The sequence below is a fragment of the Nipponia nippon genome, unplaced genomic scaffold (genome assembly GCF_047370975.1).
Source record: "Nipponia nippon isolate SJK-2023a ecotype South Korea unplaced genomic scaffold, ASM4737097v1 scaffold_1, whole genome shotgun sequence".
Classification (NCBI taxonomy): Eukaryota; Metazoa; Chordata; class Aves; order Pelecaniformes; family Threskiornithidae; genus Nipponia; species Nipponia nippon.
Genome location: NW_028262290.1, coordinates 163,399,116 through 163,414,814, shown reverse-complemented (window position 1 = coordinate 163,414,814; position 15,699 = coordinate 163,399,116). Strand labels below are relative to the sequence as shown.

At 42.8% G+C, this 15,699-nt stretch overlaps 1 protein-coding gene across 10 annotated transcripts in view; it reads right to left on the bottom strand.

Moving 5' to 3' along the window:
- ADCYAP1R1 (ADCYAP receptor type I) overlaps window positions 1–9,869 on the bottom strand; it is a 153,589-nt gene extending 143,720 nt beyond the window's left edge. For all 10 annotated transcript variants that reach the window (XR_015698713.1, XM_087731382.1, XM_087731406.1 and 7 more), the window contains exon 1: window positions 9,227–9,869. The gene's annotated coding sequence lies outside the window, so the exon portion shown is untranslated. The remainder of the gene's footprint in view (window positions 1–9,226) is intronic.
- Window positions 9,870–15,699: the final 5,830 nt, after the last annotated feature.

The following is a 15,699-nucleotide window of genomic DNA, read 5'->3' as shown; positions in this document are numbered from 1 at the left end:
TTGGCAGTGCTACGTTAACAGTTGGACTTGATGATCTTAAAGGTCTTTTCCAACCTAATCGATTCTATGATTCTATGATATTTAAATTTTGACATTTCAGTATACGACATGCAGTATGAAATAGTCTGTCAGTTCATTAAGCAGAATATCAGGTGAGAGTTTCTCCAGTCAGCAAAGAAATGAATGGCATGTTAAATTTCAGGCAAGCTTCCTTTTTACCTTTTAAGAAAACAGACATGTGTTACACACTATTTGATCTAAGTTGTGTGGTTGAGCTATCACATTGTTGCTTTCATACCCATATTTCTAATGACTTTTCACACACTAAACTTTTTGTGGCTGTGAATAGATTTGACAATGGGTCACATCCATTGTACTGCATAATGCAGTAGTGGTGTACGTGGTAACTGCTGCAAAACAAACATAATCTACTTATTGAGGTTTGCCTCAGAAACTCTTTGGAAATAGTAGAGTACTTAAATTATGCCCTTGTTGTTCTAATTCAGTAGGAACAGTGGGAAGAAAAGCAAGAGGGCAATTTAATGAGCTATCAGAAGAAAAAAAAAATAAAAATCAAGACAATAGAGTCAAAAGGCAGGCTCTTAGTTTAGAGAATCCTTTACTGTTTCTGCCAGGAAGATGTCCAGCTTATTTTGCCAGATCAGGAAGCTACAGATAAAATGGATCTTGAAAAGTTAATAAAACCTTTTCCTTTCAGAGAGAGTTACATCAGAATTTTTCCAAACTGATACACACAAAGCTCCCCTGAAGAGCTTGAAGAAGCTGGGCCTATCAGAATAATATTAAAGCCCAGTGCTTTAAAGAGTTTTGCTTTAAATAGGTCGTTTTACTTTAATCACCTTTCACCCAGCTCCATGTTTTCTGGAGACAGAGAACATGCCAGGAAAAAGAAAGCAAAGAAACCCAATACAAACCTTCACCAAAGTAGGTGTGTAGCTGACATTCCTCATTTCAAACAGGAGAGTTTGGAGAATCTGAAACAATCAGGTGGTAAAGTCAACAGCACTAGGGAACTTGGACAGAAAGTTCTTTTTGCATTAAAGATGCAAAAACTTCAGGGAACCTACATCTCAAGGAAACTGGGAAAAGAAGTCACAAGGAAATACTCCAGACTGAAGCTGGTGAATCATGAACATCCAAAGAATGTAGAAGTAACAGGGAAGAGAAAGCTGGGCAACAAAAGAGCTGTGTCTCGGACACCCAGAAGTGTCAGGATAAAGTGAGACTATTCAGTCAGGTTGTCATGAGGAAAGTAAAGCAAGATCATGGGTATGACCCCAGCACATCTGCCGTGGATTGACCTTTTCCTCTGCTTGAGATTAGGACAGCGATGATGCATGGATAAAGAGAGAATGGCTAAGGTAACCGAACAGAGTCAGCACGGACTAGTGAGCTGTACAAGACAACATACTAAAAGATGAAGCACAGACTGGGAATACTTCAGCTGTAAATTACATGGGAAGAAAAACACGTTCTAGGTGATTCAGTCACAGGATGACCAGGAGCTGCCTGTGGCAGTTGAATCTGGAGAAAGGCGAATGCAGTCTCAAGGTTGTATCAGGGGAAATAATTACAGGAATGATTTGGAGCTAAGTAGATACCCCTGCAATGTAGTAATTCTTTTGCGGTCCAGTATCTTAACTGTGATATCCCAAGACAGCAATACTAAAGGGTATTTCCAAGCCCTGCATGAGAGTACATGAAAATCAACTGAATTCTGTGTATGTGTGTGGTAAGAGCACCGAGGCCAAGATTTGATCAGTCTCATTCTAAACCATCGGGAAGGATCAGAAACCCAGGACAGGGTTCAGGCTGCAGATGAAATCATCTCAGGGACATTTATTGAAGACTTTTCAGGCTAAAGAGTTACCGAACTCACTCTGTAGTAGATACCTATATTTATCTACATTGACCGGGCATTGGCCTGGGGCCAGAATCAGTAGCCTAAACGCTAGTGTTTGGTGTCACCAATACCCCAAGGTATCTTACCTGTTCTCATACAGAAGGTAAAAGATGTGCTGTAGATAAGCATCACACCTATACATCCCTAGTGGATGTTAGATATCCCAGGGGATCTCAGATGGACTTAACACCTACGTTGAGGTGACTGAACCTAGTCCTAGATCTCCTTTGACTATAACAGGAGCTTATGTACTTAGATACAGGTAGAGACTTCAAAATACACACCTATGTTTAGGTGTTTTAATCTGGAAGCTGAATCCCATTTATGGTCAGCATGATAGAAACGATGTTAGCAAAAGAGGCCTGCGAGTCTTCCATACAGAGGAAAGAGAATGAGTTGAATACCAGAGGTGAAAATCTGTTAGGGTACACTTTCTGGGGGAACCAAAAAGGCTATGACATTCATTCTTTCTCCTCTTCTGAATAACATTCAGACTTTGGTAGTCTCTGAAGGCTCTTTTCCATGACCATCATTACTACTTCCAGCTGTGGTACAAAAAGCCAGTCAGAGAACAAAAAGCTAGAAAATATAGAGCAGTGTCCAGAGACTTGAATGCTGCAGAGAAGCAACTTCAACATGGCTAATAACGGCTTTTCATGCCGCTCTCTCCTCTGCAGTCACCAAGTACTGTTCTCTAATGAAGTTTGTTCCAGCTGTTCGCCCACTGTACATAATCATCTCGGCTAACTAACCCATTCACTAGCACAAAACCACCATCCAAGCTGTCAAACTTCATGCAACTCAAATGAATGAGTGTGGATTGCAGAATCCAAGGCTCCAGTGACAGCTGTGACACATTCACAGCCTTAGTCATGAAGAGCTTAAGCATCTGCGGTATTTCTGATGCTCTCTCATCTCCTCTGCATCTTAAGTTAGAGCACAAAACTTCTGGAAGGAATCCAAAGATCCAGCTCTCTAAAACACAGGAAATGAGTAACTTTACTAACTTTAACTTGGGCTTTTATATAATGCACTTGTGCTGGCTTCTTTATATAATTTGTTTCCAGGCCAACTCTAAGAGAGAAAGTTCTGTTGCGTATCCAACATCTTAGATATGTACTAAGCCCAAGCTCATATTTGGCTTTTGGTACTAGTTACATCAATTTAAGAATTTAGATACATATATAAATGTCATTATCACAAAAATTCTTTTTTTAAAAGGAAATGCTTTTTATTTGTGACCCTGAATGTGCCATTTTATATTTTTGCTACAAATAAAAAAGTTCTATAAACCTACTTCAAAAATGTGACATTAAGAGCAGAAACAGAAATGTTATGACTTAAAAAAGTCTTACCATTCCAGGAAAAGGAATTAATAGTTAAGGATATCTTAGCTATTTTAAACTCCCTTTGCAAATAAATATAATTTCTTTCCGCTCTGGAGAAGTGTCTCTCTTACTACTACAACTTTAATTCCAGTCTACATATCAATGTGTTCTGAGAGGATCATGGGTTTGTTTTTGTGGGTTTTTTTCTTTTCATTATTTGGATTTCAGCAAATATTTTTAAAGGCCATAGTTAAGGAGGAAGGTGTTATTTAAATCCATTTATTAACTGACGGTGGTATTTTGTTAGCTTAAGACAGAGGGTAGATGCATTATAATAAGAAAGCTTTGAGCTATTGATTTATGGCAAAAAAGCTGGCTTTTAGGTCACCTAATTCCAAGCATATCAAGTACTCCAAGCTGGTCAAAATGTATTTCACAAGGTGCCAGCCCTAAGCTAATGAGATCTGGTCAGCAATCATCTCCATCTTCTCGCAACTTACAGTGTAGCTATTCACAAGTAGGGCGTATTAGATGAGGCTTGGAGCATTGCACAGCTTCTGGCTGGCTCAGAGAACAGGCAGAGCAAGCTTGCATCTGCCTGGAGAAAATCATGCAGCCATCCTAGATGTGTCCCTGTGTTGCTGTATCCCCACCTGTTCACAAAATTACATACAAGCTTCAGTTGGCAAATCCCTCTTAGTAGTTGGACATACTCTGAAGACAGAAAGTGTCGATACACTGAGGAAGCCTCTGAGATTTAAAATAATAATGAATAATTTAAAAAACAAACAAACAAAAAAAAAGACAAATAGATAGGATGTTGCCTGGGACACATGGCATGAATTCTCCCTGCAAGGGACAGGCTGAGTCTGCCATTAGTTGAATAAAGGGAAGATGTGAGTGAGGAAGATGTGGGGGCAACCACAGCAGACTTGGGCTTTTCAGAAAACCTAACATCTATCGTAAGTTGCTATTGCTATGAGCTAGCAAAAAATTACCAGTCTTCCCCCCGAGCAAAGATGGGACAAAAAGAGGAATTGCACTTCGCTGGGATATCTCTGAGATACCATGGAAGGATTCATCTCGCTGATTTTGGATGCGTATCTCTAAGCTAGCTGCAACAAGAGCCTCAATAGGGTGATTCATCTGACCCCCTTCAGATGAGATGAACCACCATCCCCACTTATAATACAGTGAATTGGGGTGATTAGCCTGGATGTGACCATCTAGTTTTCAGATGCTTAAGTGAGAGTAGATGAACATCACCCAGGCTACCAAACACTTCTGAGTGAGGAAGTCTTCCTCCACATGAAATGAATGATAGTTTTACCAGGGGATCCTTTGGGGCCAAGTTTTCACCTTGAGAATGAGGAAATTTATACTTCTTCCAATCCTCAAAGACAGACCTAATGATACATCTACTCCCTGCAAAATAAGAACTTGATTCTGTCACTTGATTCTGTCCCTTCAATAAGGCATTTTTCCTTAAGAATCCCCACCCAATAAGATAGGACAATATATTGTCCCTTGCAGGAAAAGAAAGTAGCAAAACTTGCCTCATTCTGAGGAATTAAAGAATAAAAATAAAAAAATCTAGGCTATTAACCCACCATGCAGATTAAAAGGGCTTTTCCTGCCTTAACCCTCAGCTCCATTTAGCAGGCCTAACAAATCTTAGATAACGGACTATAATTATCCTTCCATTTGCAGCTCCTGAGCAATCATGACCCAATCATCTCTAATGGAGTGCAAAAGCCACTGTGATTGAGGCTTTTTGTGAAATGCCTCAACATTGGATGGACAAACCTGCAAACATATGTGGCAGAAATTTAATGTTGTGTGTTCTGTAAGGAGCTCTTAGACTTCAATATTCCCAACATGTTATAAAAGAAATTATTATTATTGCTATTGCCATAACTATTATTAAGAAGAAGAATTAGACCATATAAATATTTATCCCCTTTTCTGTCGGTGTTAGAGTGAATTATGAGTTATGCTAAGAAAAATTAGAATTATTGAGTTAACTTGTTATGTTGTTGGGGTTTTTTTGTTTAAACAGTGGCATTAAGCAGAGGTTTTCACACCTTTTAAAAGTTTTTTTTAAAAGAATCTGTCAAATAAATAGATCAGAGCAGTTTCCACACATAGTCCTACCTTAAACCATCCAAGAGCAAAATGTGACAACTGAATGAGCAGAAATGAGACTGTCAGGATGTCTCCAGGGCAGATAAGCTCTAATGTCAAATACAAATCAGCTTATTTCATGGGACGATTATCTCGGAAGAATTTGGATTCAACAGTAGCATAGAATCAGAGCAGCAAACAACAGTCCCTGCAACTGCGTCCATATATTTCTGCAGGAACCTTTCCAAGGGAATATTCCTCAGCACAACAGCCATGTTAGCTTGAAATGCTCTGTGTGACAATGCTTCTACCTTTTCTTCAGGAGATGGAATGATTTAGCACCTCCTAAGAAGTTCTACCCTGAAATTATTAATCCGGCTACTCTACAGATCAGCCCTTCGGCTTGCATGGGGATACAATCAATGAACTGCAGTGAATTACATAAACAAGACGTGAACAATCTGGCTTGTTTTACACGAGTTCCCAGTTTGTCTTGTGGAGATAAAAGTTCAAGACTAAGAAGACAGGTCAATAAATTGAGAGCGCAAAAGGCAGTCAGAGAATAAAACACAAGCAAAGCAATCAGGTAAGGACTAGACATTCTGCCATGAAACATTCTGTAAAAAAGTCTGCCTTTCTTCCCATGTATTTGCGCCCACTCAATTACAATCCAAACAACGTTTCAACAGCCACCACAGACACATGAATTCTAGTACTTGTTAGTGTTGTGGAAAACTACCAAATACCTTTCTGGATGCAAAGCATTTCTTAAGAACAACACGTTCAGCACCGAGGGAACTGGAAAAGTATCTCATCAAGGAATGCCGTATATATTGGGTAGCAGGAGCACTCTGAAACAGAGTGGTGTTACAGCTATCCCTGACGATGCATTATCAGCAAAGATACTTTAAAGCTGTGGATAGGAAAAAAGAGGGAGCTCCTCACTGGTGCATTTACATCCCTTTCAGCAGACTTGTTCCACTTCTGCACTGGTGTGGAAAGCTCACTCCAAAATCCTGTTGACTGCAGTGTATACTGAATCCCGCCCCCGCTGTCTTCACAGGGGATATGGGGTGGCTGGTTGTGAAAGGAGATCAGGGACTGGAAACAAAAGAACATGAGCCAACACAAAAATACACTTTGCTGACTTAAAGGTTGAGGCTGTACTCTCTGGGCCAAGTAGTGGGATGAAATAAAATTCAGTATCTCCACTGACTTCCATATTCTGATATCAGTTTACCTCTCCCGAGAACTGTGGCAAATAAATAACTCGTCTGTTAAACCAGGACTAACTGTAAGACCTAATATTTCTGGAGGTCTTTCCACCAGATATGAGTTACAGCATGATCCTGTCCTGAGTTTACTTTTTCTCAGTGCTTCTTAACTCTGGTTTCATTAAAAGATAATCTGAGCTAATTTAGGAATTAGACTGTTTGTACTAAGTGTGCTCAGAAGGAAGGAAAGGAAAACAAAATCTGCTACATTGAAATGAATCAGCGTGGGGACATGGGTCTCAACTTATCAAAGGCGTAGGCACATATGGAACTCAACCCCAGAAAAAATATCTCCAGGATGCAGGCTCAGTCAGCCAAATGAAAAGAGATGTGATGAACAAAGGTCTGAACGTGATCAGCAGTGCAGCCCACAATCTCAGAAATCTCTGTTTTTCTCTCCCTGGTAGCATCCCACAACAAAGCTTCTGCCTTCATGTTTATGAGCTTCACATATACACTGACAACAGCAGATCTAGAGAGCTACATGGGTCTGTGGCACCACCATGCAAACAGCAGACATCTTAAATCTACAGGGAGGAAGGAGCCCTCCTGTTTTCTTCAAGGGACCCCAACAAATGATGGAAGGCTAAAGCCAAGGAGCGATCACAAAGCTAGTTCCCTGTTTAAAGACAAATAGGTGTATTTATCACACATAAAGCCCCCCATGACCTTGGAGTCTGTTCAGTGCCAATGGTTATCCTTCCAGTCACTGCATGCATGCCTTCGATTGGAGAAAACAAAACAACAGAAACCTTCCACTCTGCGATGTCCGAGATAGATTGCTGGTACAATAACAGATCAATTGTAGCTGTCCTGAATGAAATGAACAACAAAGCAGCAACCATTGCCCTCAGCACATAGAAAGAGGGGAAAAAAAACGTAGAAGACCATATCCCAGAACTGTAACTGAGACACAAGCAGAGACATCAACTTTAATCCAACTCCCATTATTGCACTGAATAACATTCCTTAATTATTCATCAGATTGGAGCAGTGTTGCCTTACCCATCCTATAGGACAACTTCTTGCAAGACAGCTCCAGTGTGTTTTACATTAGCCGAGTACAGACGCTTGTATAATGCGTTCTTTCTCTGTAGCTATACTAACACTACTTTAAGGAGTTTGCCTTCATGCTATCATTGACAGCAACCTTAAGTAATCATACATTTCCTTTGATTAGCATGTGCTAGCCATGGAAACGTTTCCCCACTGTACCTGACCAGTGTTGCATAGGCTGAATAAAGAAGTGAGATGGCTGTGTACCCAAATAACGTCAAATGAAAATCCGTTTGCTGTTCATGGACTCCAACAGATTAAAAAAAAAACCCACCCAAAAAGCTACTTCAGTTACATTGCATATTGCCATATCAGTCCAGCACTTGCACTGTAATTAGCATACACAAGACGGATGGTAATCCATAATACCCTAGTAAAGAATCAGGTCACTTTGCTGCCTCATTCATTTTCGTTAATATTTATTATTATTATTATTATTATTATTATTATTATTATTATTATTATTATTATTATTATTATTATTATTATTATTATTATTACCTCCAGTGCTACTCCAATATATTCTCCAAGCTAAAGGCCAGATTCTGTTTACCAGCAGATTAGATGCAGAGGAAAGCCACTGACTTCCAGGGAGTTCTTCCAGACCTGCTTCTATGTAAGTGGGATGATCGTCTAGCCACAAACACTGGTATGTCACTAAAGAAATCTCTCTCTCTTTTTTTCATGCATTTTCCAGTCCTGAACAGCATGCTGCATTACCTTTCTCTCCTTGGCTGTAAACTCTTCAGATTCCAATACATACCTGAACTGTTCACATGTTAAATTCACAGCATAGTGATAAAGAGTCTATCCTGTATGCTGTCCCTCTGACTTAAGATGTGCTTTGCATAAAGATGGTATTATTAGAACCAGCTGTTCAAATACTGATAAGGAGAAGTGCACAGAGGCATGCAAGCAGAGGTCAAAGGCACATTAACAGCAATTTTTACTACTACCCCACAGTAAAAACAGAGAAGTCCTGGTGCACTGCTTGAAGGGTGAATCAGAGTTTCTGCGGCAGGTGAAGATGCAGAACTGCAAAGGGAGCCTTGAGCTCGAAAATGCCAACAGCAGCACCCAGTCTGTTAGCAATCAGGTTTTATTTACCAGCCATATTGTGCTAAAAACAGACGTGATTCTCATACCGAGCACGTTAACCTGTCACCACTTGCAAAGGGAGATTTATTGGTTTGAAAAGAATCAAATCTATCTCGCGGACGCGTCCTCAGAGCCTGCAGTAGTGGCTGAAGGCAGAAAGCCTGCATGCAATTCCCCCCAAAAGAAGTATTCCCAGGACCTGGGGAAGATGAGGGAAAAGCCGGTATATCAACGTCACTCTAAGAAAAGCCGGCGGTTCCTTTTCCCTCGCCGGCTGCAATAGCGGCGCTTTGGCATCCCCGGGGTCGGGCCGAGCGGGGCAGAGCCCGGCTGCCGCTGCCCTCCGTCCCCAGCCCGGGCGGGGAGCCGGAGCGGTGCCACCCCGGGTGAAGATGGGGGAAAGGCCGGAGAAAAAGACTTACCATTGCAGCAGGGATCCGTCCCGGTACTGGAGATGCTGCATCCCCCGTCGTGCCGGGGCGGGGCGGGTGCCGGTGGGGTCGGAGCCAGCCGCGGGGTGACACGGACCGGTTCCCCGGCAGAACCTGTCCAGCTCCGGCTGCCCGCGGTGGAAGTGAGCGGCCGGAGCCGGGCTCCCCCCGCCTCGCTCGCACCGGGCGGAGGAGGGGTCGGCGCCTCCGAAGGGAATCAAAATTCCTCCTCCCTCGCCTGCCGGTCATGTCCAGGCTGCCTTTGCTCAGGGGATGGGCCAGGTCCTGGCCGTGAAGGAATTTGCCATCGCTAAATCAAAAAAACACCAAAAAAAAACCCCAAAAACCCCAAACCCCCCAAAAACAAGAAGGGAGGCAGGAGATTTGCAAACTTTTTTTTTTTTTCTCTTTTCTTTTTTCCGCCTTTTTTTTTTTTTTTTAGGGGGTATTATTCGTGCTCGGGAAGTAGGGGGTGGGGTGAGGGAGGAGAAGGGTATTCAGGCTGGATCAGATGCTCTGCCTGAGAGTCAAGGCTATGGTGTGCTCGCCCCTGTATTTCTCTGTGTGTGTGTCATTCTCATACCCAGACAATGCTCTGCAAAGCGAGCTGGTCCTGCGGAGAAATGCAAACACCTCCTCCCCCAAGTGCCTGAGGAAAGGAAAGGGGATATGGAACCAATAGCTTTCCCTTGGTTAGTCTCATTAATATGGAGGAAGAGAAGGAAACCAATGAGGACGACCGGGAGGAGGGGTTTATTCAAATTAAGTTTCTTAAATCAAGCACTTTTCCCCCCCCCCCCTTTTTCTTTCCTCCTCCTGCCTCCCCCAAATCCTCCTTCTCCCTGTCACCTTAGCACCGTTTCTGCTGTCCCAGAGATTTTATTTCTTTTATAATTAGTGTGACAGGGTCAGCAAAACACGGTGATGGGAGGGAGGATGGCATCGCTGCTGGAAGGGAGAGGGGGGGAGTGGAAGGGAGGATGAAGGGAGGCAATTTCTCCCTGAGCTGCAGAAGAGGCAAAAAAAAGCAATAAAGTAGCTGGAGTTGGCAGGGAGGGGAACTGAGGGGAACTGGAGCAGGAATTTCACCTAGAACGAGCATTTTGCAGATGGTATTTGCAGATGGGCAGGTGGCCTGTGTCCAGGATGAGCCCTGGGAGCTTGTGGAAAGGATCTCCTCCCCTCTCACAGCAGACACACACACCCGGGAAGGGAAGTGACTGCACAGGAACAGCAGCATCCGCACTGTCCTGCATTGCCTCAGAGCTACACAGCAGCAGGATCCTTGCAATAGCAGTGCAGGAGTGGTACCTGTTGCTGGAAAACCAGTGGATTGGAGCTGTAGAGAGGGCTGAGATGGTTGGTGAGAAGGGAAGGGATGGCCAGCTGGTTCCTTTGACTTGTATCTGGAAAAGAGCTGGGTGGCACATGTGCCCTGCAAGGCAAGTGCACAAAACCATCCAGTCACTGCTCCCTTCTGCAGAGAGTGGCACTCAAGGGAAAGCTCTCCAGACCTGGAAAATGATCACTAAAGGAGTCTGAACATCTATAGCAGGCCTAGAGGAAACCTCTGCCAGGGCACCCCATGGAGACACTTGGTACCACGCTGCCTTTACTGCTGCCAACCATGCTGCTCTCAGGCCCCACAGATCCATGTCAAGAACCTGAGATGCTGAATGCCCACATCGTTACCCAAATCCTCGGAGACCTGTCCTATAAGAGCAGGTGCCTGCTGATGAGGTTCTTCTAATTACCCTGAAATTTTGCAACACCTGGAATACTGATACTGTTGCTCTTCCCATTGTGGAAGCCCTTCCCCCTGTTTATCTTTTACCACTTCCCCTTCATTTTCTGCATCACCCATCTTCCATGTCCCTTAGCATGTAAATTCATTTCAAATCCTCTTTGCCTTAACCCTGCTCTCAGATTAAACAAAGGAGAAAAAAGGCAATGTGGTCATAAAAGCAGCTAAACCTGTCCGGTGTGAAAATCCCTGACCCAATTACTTGCTTGTATGTTGTAGTCCCTGTGGCTCTCAGTCCAGGTGCAGGAGCCTGAGGGAACATAGCTCCACAAGAGAAGCACCAGACCAGACAGCCCTGCTCCCAGTCCCTTGGCATAGTAACAGCCCCATGGCTGCAGAGATGCCTTCTCTTGAGAAAAGCATGCACAGACACATTGTGAATGCTTTCAGCTCTGGTTTTATTCCAGCACCATGGAGCCATTCAAAGAATCAGCTAGACTTTTCAAAGCTTTCCTTTGCACGTTTTCCTCCAGTTATGCCATCTTCTCTAGCCACATCTCACTGCTTTCAGTAACCTCACTAAATATAAGGGGGAAAAAATAAAATAAAAGATGTAGATGTTTACACTGTACAGCTGAGCTAATCAGCCTGTGCACTCTGTGTAGACATTTACGAGAGAGATGCACTGTTACGATGCCATCCATTGCACCTACTTTATATGTCTACATAATATAAAGCACCTGACCAGATTTTCATAAAGTATAAAGGGAGCCAAGACTAACTAAATCAGATGTAGACACCTATTTGTTAGTCAGATGTATCTCATCAAACCTTTTTTTTCTGCATCCTAAAGGGTAAGATGCAGGACAAAGAAACCTCCACAGCAAAATGTTTGTTTTTCCCATGAAAAAACATCTATGTTCACTTTGCAGACTTAAAGAACCTCTTCCCCCCCCCCCAAAAAAAAAAACAAAAACACCACAACAAAATGAACAAAACCCCAACTGTGTCACCTCAAAATTTCTAGAATTTATGGCAGTCCTACCTCAAAAAACAGAAGCTCCACTCTGAAGTATTTTCTTGGGTTGCTAAGCATGGAAGAAAGCTCCCAGCTGTTCAATTATTATGTGCTACTCCAACATCTGCTCCTTATCTTTCCCAGGAGAAGGTCAATGGGCCAAGAGAATCATCTAGTGGCCCATATCCAGCCACAGTTGGACTGCCTTAGATGATCTCAGCTGATATTTGTATCAGGTTTCCTACTGAAATAGTAAGAAGAGTCTATTTCAGAACTTTGTTCTCCAAAGAAGACAATTTTCTTTAGGAGAAAACAATTAAGCCATTTTCAGGCAAAGGATCCTTTACTGTTATCCTCATGAACAGTCTATTAAATAGATCTTCATTATTTAAGTGTGTGTAAGGCATAATAGCCATTATCTTGGCTAGCATGAGACTGACAGGGGCAGGAGAAGGCTTCCTGAGACAAAAGCATGAGTTACTGCTAAATGACCTAGACAGCCATCCATCTGTCATCCTACATAGGGGCAAGACACTGGCAAGCTGGCTGCAAGAGTGCTTGCTGATACTGGGTTAAAAGTGTTTTGTTGGAAGGTCCTTGTCCTCTTCTTTTATTTTGACACCTCAGGTGTGATTTAGTTGACCAAACAGCTGGGTCTGAACTGGCCAACCATCTCTCCTTTCATATTAAGGTCAGATCTTACCAGTGCAGTGACTGGAATATAAGGCACGATCCATCTCAGCCCAAGGAGATATTGAAAATAGCTTGGAGGAAATGTGTCCTAAATGTGCCTGTTTCTCTCCACTGACATTAGACACACTGGGAACACTAGCCCAGCTTGTCAACACCCACAAAGTAGACCTTTAAGGTTTAATGAGATGAATCCCTCTTTCACTATCAGTGTCAGTTTGACAAGCCTGAAATATTGAGACTCACCCAGTTGGCTTGTTCTCCTCTGCCAAGACAAGAACTACACCCAGGTAGTGCCACAGCCTCCCACCCACAGTGAGATCCCATCTGCCAGACCCTACTGACCTGCAGATCCTCTGATGTGATGATCAGCTGTGCTGGAGATCAAAAAGAGACCCAGAGGAAAGGAAAGCTCTCCTGTGCTGAAGCTGAGATACGAGGTTGAGAAATACCTCATGCCAGATGGGACCCTTTGGTGTGCATATTCCTCAATCACTTCCTACCAACCAGTAGATTTCTAACAGTCAGAAAGAGACATCTCCTGGTTCCTGAGGACAAGATCTGGTAGAGATAGAGAGTGGGAGAAAACAGCTATTTATGCAGACAATGACAGTCACTTGTTCCCTTTCTAGCTATGTAAATGAGCTGTAATGTTTTAAGACACTTCTACTAGTAGAACTGTGTCCACAGAATGCAGTATGCTAAATACTCCATCTGTTATGATTAACTGGGACATATTTGGTGTGTAGGCAAAGGTCTACACCATGATGTTAAAAGGCGGTAACTCAAACTGTGAACTTAAAGAGCAGTAGTTATCCTGTTGTGTGCCTACTCTTACCTTTTATTAAATATAAGGTAGCTTAGCCCACAGAGATGTGTACCTCAGAAGGCTGGAAGGTGGCATAGCAGCCATCAGTGAGAAGCTGAGGTGCTGTAAATTCACTACCAGCTGACTGGACAGGAGGCTGTTGATCTGGCTGTCCTCAGAAGGAATTTAATTGAATCAAACCCCTTGATTCCTGTACCAAGCCTTTCTTTGCCTCCCCCAGTACTGTAATGAGGTTTATTGGAGAACAACTGCACCTCCCCTCGTCAACTTCCCTCTCTTTCCTCATGCATGTTCTGCTGCAGAAGATGCTGTAGTTGATTACTCTGAAAAATGAGGGGAGGAAGGACACACATTAAGCTTGGTTTGCAGTGCATGCAGCTAAGGCTTCCCTGTTTCTGACTCAGGCTTTTGCAAATGCAGAAATCACCCACCAGAACTTGGGCAAGACAGGAAGGCAAGCTCTGCTAGACAGCTTGCAGGCCCAGGCCAGCTATAAAGAAGGCCATGCTTATCCAGATGATGGTAGCCATACCTTACCTTGATCAGCCTGCACAGACTGCGACATAACAAGGTGTATCATCCCAGGGAGTCAGTTTGCAGATTGACAGGTGAATGTAGATATCTGCATGTGAGCTAGGTGATATGCTCCCACTATCGTCAACAGAGATCTAGTCACTATAGTCAGCAAAGACTAGGGATATGCTGAGCTCCCTCATAGATACCTGCATGTGACCAACTGAACAGCTCCCTGGACTCTGTTGGCACTTTTAAGTATCTACAGCTTAGGTAGCATTTAGGTAGCAGTCAATTGCCTAGAGAGAAATATCCAGTGTCTTTTGAGATGCCCTAGAGGACCTTTTCTTGCAACAGCTGCTGCTTCAGGAGACTATGGGTCTCCTGCAGCTCCTGTACTGTATCTGCTAGTCTCAAGGGAATGTTTTAGATACACATGGTCTACTAACAAAGGGTATAGTTCAGGTGACCAACGCAAGGCTCCAGTATCCTACCTTTCTTGAAGTCAAGACTACAGTTACCAATAAACTCAGAGTTATTTCCCATATCTGACCTACCTCCTCTTTCTGGAGCCCCAGCTCCAGTTGGCATGAGGGCAGAATTTGTTCTTTCCTCTTCTCAGGTAAATAAGCTGAAGATGCCCTCTGACAAATTCTTGTGATTCATGATCAGCTGTTTAAAGAAATTACATTGTGTGAATCATCCTTCCAGTGAAAGTTACATCCCCACTAAAGGCAGTCAACAGAAGGGAATGTGTGTGAACTTCTCTGCTAGAGAGAAAATGGGGAAAGTAGTAATGAATAAGATACAGCAGGAGGTCAGCAAGGGGATTAAATGTATAGGATGAATTACCGATAAGAACTGGCTAGGTTAGGATTCTTCAGCTTTCAGTAAAGACTACTGAGAGGGAAAATGGTGGAGGTTTATAAAAAATGGCACTGAGAAAGTGAAGAAGGAAAAAATGTCCACTTTTCTTTTTAATGCAAAAATGAAAAGATGCCAAACAAAACTCAGGGAGGCCTGGTTCAAAACAACACAAAATCTTAACCTAAAATGTTATATGACCTGGCGGATGTTAGAAGCTTCCAAAGCAAATCCATGGAGGACAAGTCCATGAAGGCAATTAAATGCCATGAGACCACTTCTGGCTCAGAAAGTCTGAGAGACACTTTCCAATAGATGCTGGGAGATAATTTAGGGCACTTATACCTTGATGCTTGCCTTTTGCTTATATTCCTTCTAGGGACTTGCAAGGCTACATGCTGATTTCTAGTCTAATTCAGTGCAGACATTCTTACATTTTCTGTTGTCACACCTTGTCAACCAATCCGTTAGCCAAAATTGCTGATTTTTTGAGTCTGGTCACTAGACTGTGATATACACAGCTCACACAGCTACACTGGCATCTGGGAAGCTGAGACATACTTGTTTCTGCCACCTCTTTTTGGAGAACAGTTACTTCTAACCCAACGTTCAGGAACACATTCACAAAGTAGCCACATATTACCACTCCTGAGTATGAATAGTCGGAAACTACCAAGCAGTGATTTAGGTAGGGATTAGATATCTCTGTTTTTAGATATTTAGTTATCTAAAGCAAAGGTTTCATTTGACATCTTTCAGAAATATATATAATGTTATTGACGTCCTCACCTCAATGTACCTCAACA